This window comes from Herpailurus yagouaroundi, unplaced genomic scaffold, assembly GCF_014898765.1.
Source record: "Herpailurus yagouaroundi ecotype Mexico unplaced genomic scaffold, PumYag 29, whole genome shotgun sequence".
In the NCBI taxonomy this organism is placed as follows: Eukaryota; Metazoa; Chordata; class Mammalia; order Carnivora; family Felidae; genus Herpailurus; species Herpailurus yagouaroundi.
Window position 1 is genome coordinate 26,521,589 of NW_024412377.1, and position 13,159 is coordinate 26,534,747.

The 13,159-nt window shown below is 35.0% G+C and overlaps 1 non-coding gene across 1 annotated transcript; it reads right to left on the minus strand.

The window, feature by feature from the left end:
• Positions 1–2,644: 2,644 nt before the first annotated feature.
• On the minus strand, positions 2,645–2,748 carry LOC121017074 (small nucleolar RNA U13). The gene has a single exon (XR_005784614.1). It is a non-coding gene; the product is annotated as a small nucleolar RNA U13 (small nucleolar RNA).
• Positions 2,749–13,159: the final 10,411 nt, after the last annotated feature.

Consider the following 13,159-nt stretch of genomic DNA (forward strand, 5'->3'; position numbering starts at 1 on the left):
GCAGGTTAGTATGCCCATTTTATACATCTTATCTTATTGCCCTCCCCCAAGAATGCTCTTCAGTTAACATTATGTTTTTAGGTTTCATCAAAATTTTTAAAAGAAAAACCCATCACAAGAACATCTTGTGCAAAATCATGATTGAAACTATCACTGTCCATCATACCCGTCATATAAGAAACAACATTATAAATTCCTCCTGCAATTAATGACAAGAAAGTTTGCCTTGCCATACTGGTTTGTCTGTTCTGCCCTCCCTCCCTTCCTCCTTTCCTTTTTTTTTTCCTTTTTTTTCTTTTCTAAATAAGATAATGGGGACTCTATAAACAAACATGGTTCTTTTTCCTCAGAAGTTGCCAGAAAGTTCAGTCAACCTTGTGGCTCTAACTTTGACGTCCCAAATTCCTAACATAAATCTCTCCAACATTATAACAAATCAGGACTTAGAAAATTTTTTGTTTTTAAAGCAATGGAATTTTTGGTTTGAAAATATTACTTGGAATTTTGATACATAAAACAGATAAAAGTACAGCTATTAAGAACAGAGCTTAGAGCCCTTCCAACTAAGCCTCCTTCAAAAACCCTCTACCCACAGGTGACCCTAGATCCCAATGGTCATCATTTGAAAACTACTGCTCTATAATATTTTAAATTATTTTAGCTGCCTTGTTTCATGCATTTTTATTATAAACCCCGTGAAAATGTTTCAGTATTAGGCACATGAAAACTGTGTATTCCCATATATGCTTACACATGAGAAAATGGAAATGTTAGACATTAACAATAGGTAACCAATGGGTGGAGCTGAGATTATAACCCAAAACTGACTTTAGACTCGAGCAATTCCTAGGTTTAAACCTCAGCTTTTCACTGTGTAAGGTTAAGAGTTATTTAATTCATCTTAGTTAAAATTTACACATATATAAAAATGGTTACAATAATATCTATCTTACAACCTTGTTTTGAGAATTAAATGAAATAAAGTGTGTAAATAACTCTACACAATACCTGACTACATAATAGGTACTTATTATTATCTTCATTATTTTTTGACTCCTATCCCTTTGGTCTGGTCAATATGTTACGCCAATAGGAATTTTTTTAAAAGGCTGGGGAGGGACAGGGTAGGAGATACTAAGTCTGGAACCTGGAAGCCACAGGGATAACATAGATTACTGGAAAGCAAGTGCAGGATAAGACTGACCAAGAGAAAGTTATTAGCCTAGTATTGATTAATAATGTTGAGGGAAAAGTATAACTGTCAAATTTTGCTAACAAAAGAAACTAGGTCATCATAAAAGGCTGAAAATGAGGCAGACTTAGAGTAGTACTTAAAGATTTTGTCACCTACCCAATCACCATCAAACCCAATAGATAAGGGAAAGTTTTTACTTTCTTGAGCCTTGTTCTATCCCAGCCATTTTACTTTCAAGGAAACACATTAAATTGCTTGTATGTGAAGAATTAAAACTCAACAGAGCCATTGGGGAAAACATTGAAGAGCATTTGTTGGCCCAGCCCGGCAAAACTGTCCTCCAGATCCTCTATCAGACCCCTACAAGAGGAAATCTTTTAAAGTAATGTTTTAGCTCTACCACTGACATCTACCTATAAACTAATATGATGTTTGGCATGGAAGATTGTTTATTTGGATGTGCGAAAGTTCTGGCTGTTAACTTGGAGAGAAAAGTTATTACTCTACCTCCCTTCAGAGACCATCCAAACACTTGTCTGACAGGGTGAATACCTATTACACACAAAAGTGGGGCTGAGCCAGACTTCCGCAAAACTAAGTAGGTGAACTTCTAACACTTTCTTTCCACCTTTTTTGTCTGTGAGCCCCATCTACCCTCAGATGTCCCAGTACTAAATCCAGGTATCTAGCTGAACTTTTTGCCAGGATTTTGCTATTATCTAATTGTCATCTGACACCCCTTTTCCCTTTCCTTTATCTTTTCAAGCAGGTTATAGCTGCTAAGTGTTCACAGGAACATTTAAATTTTAATTGGTATTTAAAGAATATTGTCGAAAGTCTTCAGAACTTAAAAGAATAAAACCCAACTGAAAGAATTTGAGGTTCCATGGTGGGTCTGAGGGAAATGTTTATAAGGTCACACAAGTTAATCACCCCGTTGGTGACCATCTACTACCCTTATATTCAAGGCTGACCTGGAAAGAAATAGTCATCCCCCTAGAGATACCCAGAAGAAGGAAATTATAATAGATAGATGACAGATAGATAGATAGATAGATAGATAGACAGATGGATAGATACAGATATATAGATATATAGATATACATGTAATATATACTATGTATTGATACTATAGATAGTAAATACTATGTGTGTTGTGTAAATACATAGTATATTTAGGGTGATGTACTTATTTACACATATACAGTATATATAGACATATATAGTACATACTATATATAATAGACAACATATATTGATAGCATATATAGTACACACACATATAGAGTATATACCATATGTATACTATATACATATATATGATTGATAAATTAGAGTATATATATATGTGTGTGTATATATATATATATATATATGTATATATATATATATTAATGCACCCCAAGCCTCCTAAGTTTTTTTTTCTTTTTTGCTTCTTTTTCTTCTTCATGATAGACAGATAATGTGCCAAGGTTGTAGCAAGGTTTGAGGGAGACACATGTCACAAAACAGCATGAACATCCAATCATCATGCTTATGAACTACAAATGAATCCAAGCCCTGTGAGTTTTTAAAAAATATTTATGAAGCTTATTTTGCAGGTCACACAATCTTTACAAATGTTTCCATAATTGTATCTTGGCTGGCTGCAGAGTCACTCAGCATTATTAATTAAGAATGTTTTTGGACTAACAGCTCATTTCCAATAAGAATCTTCCACAGTAATGTAGTTAGGCAGCCAGGTGACCTCCAGAAAGCAGGTTCTTAAATTCCCATGAATATAGTTCATGAGGCTGAGCTGCCAGAAACAGCAAGTCACAGATTCCATGACCTCCATCCACCCTTTTCTTTATCCTGAAGAGTATAGGATAGTTCACAAGGTACATACACAGGCTAAATACCCAAGGGATGATTGCAACATTGACAAGTTCAAATCATTTAAATCCAGAAAAGGAGTTGCCTTGGTATAGAAAGATATGGGATCATACGGAGAATTGGGAAGAATTAAATTAAAAAAACAGAATATGAAGACGAAAGTAAACCAGGCATTTAGAAGACTGGGTGGGGGGGCCCCCAAGGTCGAATTCAAATACTTCATGTATAACTATTATAACAAGATGACAGAGGGTATTTTTTAAAAGCCTTAAAGTAGAGACACTCAGGCCAAAACATCTGTGGAATTGAAAAAAAAAAAGAAAAAGAAAAGCCCTTATGATTGCCAACATCTCCATTCTGCTTCCCTCCCTGTTCAGCACCAGCAATGAGCAATACATTAAAAAGGTGTTTAGACTGTCAGTAAATGTGATTGATTTTTTTTCTATTCTGCTAAAAGCCTGCTACATGGTGGAACAAAAAGCAAATGCTTTCCTCATATCCAGGTCTGGGTGGAACTTTTACATTATTTTAACACCCATCAAGGGATAGCTTTGTCTCTCCATAGAGACAGGGAAAGCAATCCATGTCCACAAAAAGCTTTTTGGCCTTCCATTGTCCCCCTTTCCCTCCAGAACCCAATGGAATTTCACTCAAGACTAGAAAACCTCACAATGGAAAATTAATACAAATGGTCTATCTATTTACTGGACCAAAATGGGATGAAGAAACATGAAAGCCTGGATTATCTTAGAACTGAGCTCTGTAGGATGGGAACAAAGCTGGGTGGAACTAATCAGTTCAGAATAAATGGGGCTGTACTTAGTGTTCTATTTTTCCATCCATCAAACTGACAGTCAGAATCACCAAGATAGAAATGATCATTCATTACTGAACTAGGAAAAGAAAGGCAGACATTGGAACCACATGCCAAAATTGAGGATCAGGTGTCTTTTAATTTAGTGTGGACTGCAGATGGTAAAGTGATTATTATTAACTAGTTATATAATTGCTTACTTAGGGTTAAAGGTCACACCTCCACCTGTAACTTTGCCAGGAACAGAATTGTCAGAAAATGCAATTTCTTATAGAAAAGACAAAAGAGCCAGATATAATTATAAATAGTTTTATAATGTAAATTCTCAGATTTTACATTATGCAACTCTGTATTATCCTGCAAATCCACTAAATAACTGATAAGTTTCTGAAGGACTTAAGTCCAATATAAAAGATCTGTAACTAAATCTAAGCAACATCTCTCAAGGGCTTTTATAAACATCATAGTCATTATTTCCAGTTCACACGGTACAATTCATGGTTATGGTAATATTTTACTGTTTTTCTGAGTCCCTGTAAAGTCAAACTGCATGGGATAAAAAGTAAGGAAGGAGTTGTATTGGCTTGCTGTAATTCAATTTATTACTTTACTGTCAGAATGGAAATTGAATATAAGGAGGCTCTTACCTGGAGATTTTCTGGGGCAGGGAAAGTTTATGGTAGTGGTACCTTTTCTATGAATATTCTGTGTTTTTTTGAGACTGAAGAACATCTGGAAAAAATGTGACTTATGGGAGGAAAAACTCTGCAAGGGATATGCATGCCCTATGATCTAAGTGATTATTAGCATCTAGGTTTATTTCCAAGATGTATGACTAGAATTTGTTCTGTTAGAGGCTATTGTTGCTCTTCTCTATACTGTGTATTATATAGATAGAACTTGATCAAGACTCCTGCTACCTCAGGATTTGGGGGGGAGGAAGAAAAAAGAAAATTATTAACCATCAGGTCTGGAGCAGTTTAATAACTGAAGAAATAAAAAGTACCCAAAGGGTGAAGAAAAAAGTTTGTTCTATCTATTCTCCAATTAATAAGAAATAGATATTTTACTATCTATGTTGGCAAAAAAGGTAGAAGCCAAGATTATTACTGTTCATATTCTTGGAATAATTAAGCTTTTATTAATTTTAACCAGCCAACATAATAGTGTGTTCCCCATGCTGAATTTGATAAGGCAGTAAAACACTTTCCTCACCAAACCCAGGCCGAGGTAACTTTCTTCCTAACTTCTGTAATATCTACCATACTACAGCTGTCATTCGGCACATATCACCATCTCTGTCCGACTCACCTGTACAAAGAAAGCACAAGACACATCAGTGAGACTGCCACCTCCAAAGTTTCAGAAGGGAAAAGGAAAACACACGTTTCCTTTGCTCTTGAATGCCTGAAAATCTCAAGGGAAATGTTAAAAGCCTCACTCCCACTGGGATGCTGAGAGCAGTGCACAAGGCTACCGTGCTATGTCTAATTTTCCTCTTCCTGTCCAAATGCTCCTTCACCTCTGCCAATTCAATAGGTCTTTTATCCAGTCTGGAAAAAGGCTGAGAATCCAGTTTATTCTGTTGGCATCTCCTGCTCAAATAGTCTCATTCTTGCTCCATATGGGACCTTTTTAAGTTAGAAGCTACAAATTTGGCATGTGCTGTTTATAACACTAAAGTAATAAATAACCAAGCTATAACTGCCAAATGGGGTACAAATGACCACTAAACTATGAAGATGAAAACAGCTCATTAATTAAACTTCACATTTTATCACACCACAGATAATTGTATATTGACTGTCAACTTCAATGCCTTGAACACGGTAAAAGCCCAAGAAAGGCCTGTGATTTATAATTAATGAAACTATTTTAGACATATTTTATTTTAAAGTTCTTACTAGAGAGTTGTGATATCAATCTTTCCCAACAAAATACTGCTAACATCAGCAGTACATGGAAAGTTTCCACAGCAAGGGAAGCTGTCTTTTAAAGACTTACATTTTATTTAAACAGTGTGTATATACCCCAGTTTGACTTTTATGATAACCAGCAATATCAGTAGCCCAAAGTAGATATTCTATTGAGCAACCTAGCTTAGTATATTCTGTTTCCAAGTGAATCTCCATGTATCCATCTCTGTATGCAGAAACAATCAAGCCTCCTAAGGTCTGAAGGGGAAATTCTCTCCCTCTATCAGTGCCACATCAAGACAAGCAATCTTTTGGTACCTTTAGCATATCTGTTTCCAATGCTCTAACCCCACATTCTTATTCCCCATAATCTAACAGAGACAGTGCATAACTATTTGATCGGGTCTTCATATAGGCAGAAGAATACTCACTGGCCGCCAAAAGATACAAATCAGCTTGTCCTTTATAAATATAAAAATGATTGAAACCAACAGTGCTTTTATGGCTAGCCAAAGAAAAATACCTGTCAAAGAGAAATCTATTTCTATAGAACCTGGGTCAACTTTCTAAGTCTAAATGCATCTCAGTAATATAAAATTCTTTTCTACATCCATAGAAATTGATATTCATTACTCACCAAAAGCCAATAGATAACATGTGGTAAATGCATGAAAGAAACCAATGATTTCTTGCCAGCCACATGGTAGACACTCATAAATACTTTTTTATTAGTGGATTGTTATACTTTAAGCATTTCCTCCATGAAGTGATATATGCTAAGGATTATTTTTTTTTTCTTTTAAGTTATATAAGACCCATGAACCAGAAAATTTTGGTACACCCTAAAGATGTTTGCAGAGAGGAAAAATTTTTTTCTGTTATTTACAAACATTTTCTGATTTAATCATAAGCAGCATGGTTTGAGGCTCAGAACCAGTATGAAGCATCCAAATTTATTATGCTTTATCATCTTGGGTGATTATTTTGTTCTCACAGGCCCTTCTTGTAGCCTACAGACAAGAAGAACTAACTAAATAAATAAATAAATAAATGTGTACCAATCTTTGTTATTTTTATCTTTAATTAGACCCAAAAATATGCATAACAAATGAAGGACTTTTATGGGAAAAAAACCACCCATATTCTGAGTGACTTAGAATGATAAACAGAACACATTTCTTCATTTTCTAGACAGAAAACAATGTCTCTCACATATGCATAACTACTTGCCAGAGATGTATGAAGATGCTATTGTATTTAATAAAATAATAAAATAGTTGCTAAAGAGCTTTACTACAGTCATAATAACTGTTTTCCACTATGGATTTTTTTTAAATAACAAAGAGTAAAAGTGTATGTGTGTATGCATGTGTCCAGCGGGGAATTCAAAAAATGGTCCTCGCACTCAAAAAGATTCAAACCATTGCTATGTGATTTGTGGCATAACTTCTTTGGGCACAACTTCTGTTGTGTACAATGATACCATGTATGGTGTCAACTATCTGCATCATGATTAACAACTAGCACATGAATAAGACAGTCAACAGAATATGAAAAAGCTTCAACCTGAGCAAATATCAAAACATACATTTACATTCATAAGAGTGCTGCTCTCTTTTTAGTATTGCATGAATTGTAAGATGCTAGAATAGAATAGTAAAGGAGACTGACACAATCTCTTCCACTCGACATTTTAAGAGATTTAATAAGAGAAGAAATGAGAGGCTAGGTTAGGCGGAGCACTGGACGGTCATGCCTGGTGATTTTAAATGTGCTAAAGGGTGTTTTTAAGTCACCAACAAAGGTCAATGAAAACACATCGATCATTCCTTATTCTTAATGGACTATTAGTTTCATACTGAATTCAGAAACTTTATTAAACTGTATCCGAATTTCAAGTAAGGATTTTAATGAGATTTCTGTGGGAAAAAAATGAAGTGTTATGTTCACTCGAGTAGTTCCAGAATGCAGAAAATATTGGCAAAGCAATTTTAAGGGCTTCTTGCCACTGAGTATTCAAAGGAAGAAGAGCCATCAGAGACGTTCTGAAGAGAGGGTTCAATTTTGATGAAGTAAAATTTATTTCAGGGACACCAAATTCTCATGGGGAAGAGTATGTAGTAGTTAAAAAGCAGTAACAAAACAAAATGAAAAATGGATTCTCCTTATGCACTCCTTATACCTTGTACACATAGAAAGATCTACAAATGCTGGCATGTGGAAAAGGTATTAGACCCAGAAGAAAATGCCCCAGGTTTTCCTATTTGAATTCATATCTTTCACTCCATCAATCCTTTCTCATTTACAAAGGCCCCAGAAAAGCCCATCATTCAGCATGTACTATAGTTAATACTACCCTCCAAACTCAGTCTCTTACTCTTATTATAGTGAGGTCTGAGCCCAGCCCTCTGTGGTTAGAGACAGAAGCCATCATGTTAAAAAAAGAGATTAGTATCCACTGGTTAATTTTCATTCCTGTAGTAACTAGGAACTGTCTTTTGCTGTAAACTAGGCTTGTTATTATATACACGTAAAAAGCATTCTTAGCCCCAACTTAATACTGTGATCAGTTTTAAGGGAACAGAACGTAAAATGCATATAGCTAAACAACATGTAAAATAAGGCTGAGAAAAAAATTAAGTACATAATCAACAATCTTCCATTGGTGCCATTTATCCCTACATGAAGATCAAAAAACACAAGTTTTATAGTTCTTTGCCATATGTCTTTTGTAGACAGACTTTTGCAGCTATAATCCTTGCCATTATTTTGACTTCATCACTTAACAGTGTCTGGCATGTTGAATGAGTGAATATTTTCATCCATCTGCTTGAACTGAATTCAAGCCCTGTCCTAAAGATAAACTTGAAAACTATATGAATGATATCCACTACTTATTACCATGTATTTTTAGTGAAAAGCCAGTCACCATCAAATCAACCTTTGCACCATATTGCTTCTTTCCTAGATTTCTCATCTAATATACATTATAACATGATAGTGTTTGCATCTTGAAACAGGAAGAATAATCTCTTTTTCAACTACCCAGTCTCCATCATAAGCAAAATTGAGGAAAAACAAAAATGAGTTGCCTTTGTAACTTTTATTTTGACATTTCTTTGATGTGAAATTGGGATTGAATATCCTCAGCCACCCAGGAAGTGAATATCAAGTTTGTTATTGAACTAAGGAGTGTTCCATGGTTTTCTTATGTCTATGACAGGGCCCTGCTGCAGTTAAACTTCTGCTAATGCACATTAACCAATGGTTTAACTGTCTGGTTGCTTGCATCATAACCAAGGTTTATTATTTTTGGCCTTAGTTAAAAAGAAGGAAAAAACCTTAGAACGTATAATCTGGGAAGGTTCATGTTATTTGAAGATTGGAGGCCAGGATACAAGAGTAACTTGATTATGAAAATAAAGTTTAAACAAATGAATTTATGCACATGTGAACCCAAAAAGTGGGAAAAAGTACAGAATAAACATGCACTCATTATAAAATGCCTGTGCATGTGACAGTGAGCAGCAGGGAGAGGGAGTGGTGGAAATGCTAAAAGTACATGTTGCTACTAAAGTAAATAGTGTTTATGACCCTATTCATAAGCCTTTAAAGACAGTTGTTAGCACTGGGCACCAAGTCAGGACCTGGCAGTAGAATAACTCTAACAGTCAATAAAAAACACAGTGAGAACAGGATATTAATTTATGCCTCCTGAGGATTACTGTATTCACAAATGATCATTTCAGCACAGCAATTTTTGGCCACCTTTCAGGAATGAAAGCACCATGAGACTAGTCTGAAACAGGAATAAAGGCAATATGCCACCTTGCAGGTTACAAACATGGAGCCCTTTCTTGGGAAAGCAAAAGGACCCTGAAAAAAACAGATTTTCTAAGAGTGTACAAAAGCAGTGTGAAAATGGAAGAGGAACTACAAGTTTTAGGGTGTCACATAAAATACATAAACCAAACAGGCTCAAAAGAACAAAATGGATGAGAAAATTTTACTCACTCATAAATCAGAAAAATCATAAACTCCTTCCTGTCTTCTTTAGAGTCCCTGGAGGTGAAAGGGAGGTCAAGAACCACAAATTTTTACATTTCCTTGCAGTGTATTTACTTCTGTGTGGATTATACCAGGTATAATCCTAAGAACTCATAAAACCCAGGGCTAGTTACTGAAAAGGTAAAAATAGCAAACGTTTCTGATACCATTTGGGATTGCAAAACACAGAACTGCTACTACCTAATGTCTTTGAAAGTTAACAGCAGATCACCTGCAAGCATCACCTAAGCCCTAAAATGAGAGATTGCCCAGTCCACTGATGAGCACAAATTAAATTCCACCTTCTTCCCAACACTGGGCTGAGCACCATGAGAACTAGAGAAGCAACTACATGCACTTTGTGGTCTCTGTCCTCAAACAGCTCTACAGTAGCTGGAAATATACAATTAACACATGCAAAATAATTGGTTACAAAGCAAAATAGTGAATGATTAAGTCTCAGAAGAACTGGTACAGAAGAAGGATATGAAATTCCACAGGAAGCTGATTAAGGCCTGGGACTAGGGAAAATTTTGTTGAAGTAAAGATAAAAATAATAGCTACAACTTATTAAGCATTTATTAGATGCGAGGCCCTATTCTGAGCACCACATTTGTATTATTTCATTTAATCCTCACAGCACTCACAAGGACAGTTATCCTATTCTGTACATGAAGAAACTGAGATACATAGAGGTTACATTCTGAATTGTCACAAATCATTTAGGTTGAGTCTGTTTTGGAATATCCTCTATTCATCTATTTGTCTATGCTTGTGCCAGTGTCACACTAATGTAATTATTATAACTTTGTTCAAGTTTATATACCTAAAAAACATAAAAACCAGGATCCAGAAAAAGATAGGCTCTAGAATCTCCTCTCTGAATCAGTTTATTATTTGGAATTTGAGGAAAGGAAGAATATGAAAAGATAAAGGAAAAAAGAGAAGGCCTTATAAGCAGATACTGTTTCTGTCAAGAAATCCTAGGATTGATCAGCCCTGCCTCCTTCTCTTCTATAGCTATCACTTGTAACTTTTGACCAATTTCTTCCTACTTTGGCCATCTGAGGAATACAAAATTGTCAGTTTTAGCACTAATTTTAGTTTTCAGAATTTTTTTAGCTGCTAATAAGCACAAAATCAGGTTTAAAACACAAAAAACAAAACAAAACAAAACAATACAAAAAACCTTTCCTGGGTCCTCTTTCCTTTTGTCTTATTTAGACCCTGAAGGGAAAGACCAAGAATGTTAAGATCCCTTTGAATCCACAAAAGGAAGACTACTCCTCTTACACAAAAGTTCCTTAAAATCTTTCTAAGGGCTTTGAACTTTCGGGATTGAGGTGTGATTGGTGGATCAGGTAGGAATGTGGCTATAGCACTGGGCCTAGTGGAATACATTTTCAGTTTCTTAGGTCACCCTTTGCATTTGCAATCCCTGTTCCTTGCAGCTATGCTCTGAATTAGCATTGAGGCCAGCAGAAGAGCAAAGATTTGAGATGAAGATCAGAGGAAGCAGAACTGGAGGGGGGAAAAGAGGAAGAAAGATCCATGCCCTTTTCTCTTGTAGTTATCAAGTCCCCACACTTGCAGTCCTAACCTAGACAACTGCAGTTATGGTAAACATAACGAATATCTGAATAAGGAAGAAGAGCCTGGCAAATAACATATTCATTACAGTGGATAGCAAAGAGAAGGGAAAAAAGGAAAGATGACCATGGGGAGCAATGGACAGAATAAAACCACAAAAAATAATACATATATTTAACAAAAATTGCAAATATGAGAAAGTTAATGACCACAAAGGCAGCCAACAAACTAAAGTGGACAATTCACACCCAAAGAGGTAGAGTTACTGGAAAATTAATATACATTTTTTCAAAAGAATAAATAAAATGTTTCTGGTTAAACATAGTGAATTAAACACATAATTTTAGCTTTCCTCCATCTCTTTAAAAAAAATTCCTCTAAAAAATTCTTCTAAAAAATAAAAATTTCATTTTTTAAAAAGATATAAACCCACAAGAATAAGAAAAAAAGAAGAGGAGAGCACAGCAAACGATCCACATTAAGATTTTTGGAAGCTGGAAAACAGATAAAGCATGAACACTGAAAACATACTGAATGAGGCAGGAAGCTAACCACCCACAAGTGGTAGGCTGGGAGTGGGGGTAATAATGAAGCAGAGTCACACCATGGAGCCCCAGAGAGAATCAGGAACTGGATGCACCATGTGTATCTAAACATGGGAAAGTAGTGGTAAAGGAATCAATAACATATATATATATATATATATATATATATATATATATGATATATATTACATAATATATATCATATATATTATATAATATATATTTATATCTTTATATATAATATATATATTTACAGAAAGAGAAAGAAAGAAAGGGAAAGAAAGAAAGAAAGAAAGAAAGAAAGAAAGAAAGAAAAAGATAGGTTATTATGGAGCTGGAAAAAGCTGGAGACAGTCTCTACTTCCACACAGAAGTCTGAAGACTGATTTTATAAGCAGATTGAAACTGAAAAACTTTAGTATAGACTCAGAGACATCCAGCATACATAAAGGCAGCAGTTCCATACTGAAAATAGGTTAAGTAAAAAACTACTATTCCCAGGTTCTTGCTTAAACCATTAAAAACTAGGTTATACTTCTAGGGCAGGAAATTAGACAATTCTTCTTTGGAATAACAAACCACTCCAAAGGAAATGCCTAAGTTCCTCTTAATATTAATAATCAAAGAAAAAGTATTTGCAAAACATGACCAGCCTCTTTCTTGCCTGGTAATTCTATAATGAAGCACATTTTGACAAGCCCACTCCATATCTATGGAAACTTTTAGTGTCTTTCAGTAAAATATCAATGAACAGCCAAATATCATGTGACACTGAATAAAATTTATCAAATGAAACACCAACAAAAACAAATGGGAAAAAAAAGAAATACAGTAAAACCTTAGTTTGCATGCATAATTCATTCCAGAAACATGCTTGTATTCCAAAGCACTTGTATATCAAAGCGAATTTCCCCATAAGAAATAATGGAAACTGAGATGATTCGTTGTACAACCCAGAAATATTCATATAAAAATGATTATAATACTGTAATATAATACAAAATAATAAAGAAAATACATAATATAAAGAAAACTAAACAAATGAACCTGCACTTACCTTTGAAAACCTTTGTGGCTGGAGTGAGGAAGACAAGAGAGGAGGGTTTTTGTGTAGGATGACTTTCACTATCACTAACAGGATCACTGCTATGTATTGGCTCAATGGAATCTTTTTCTG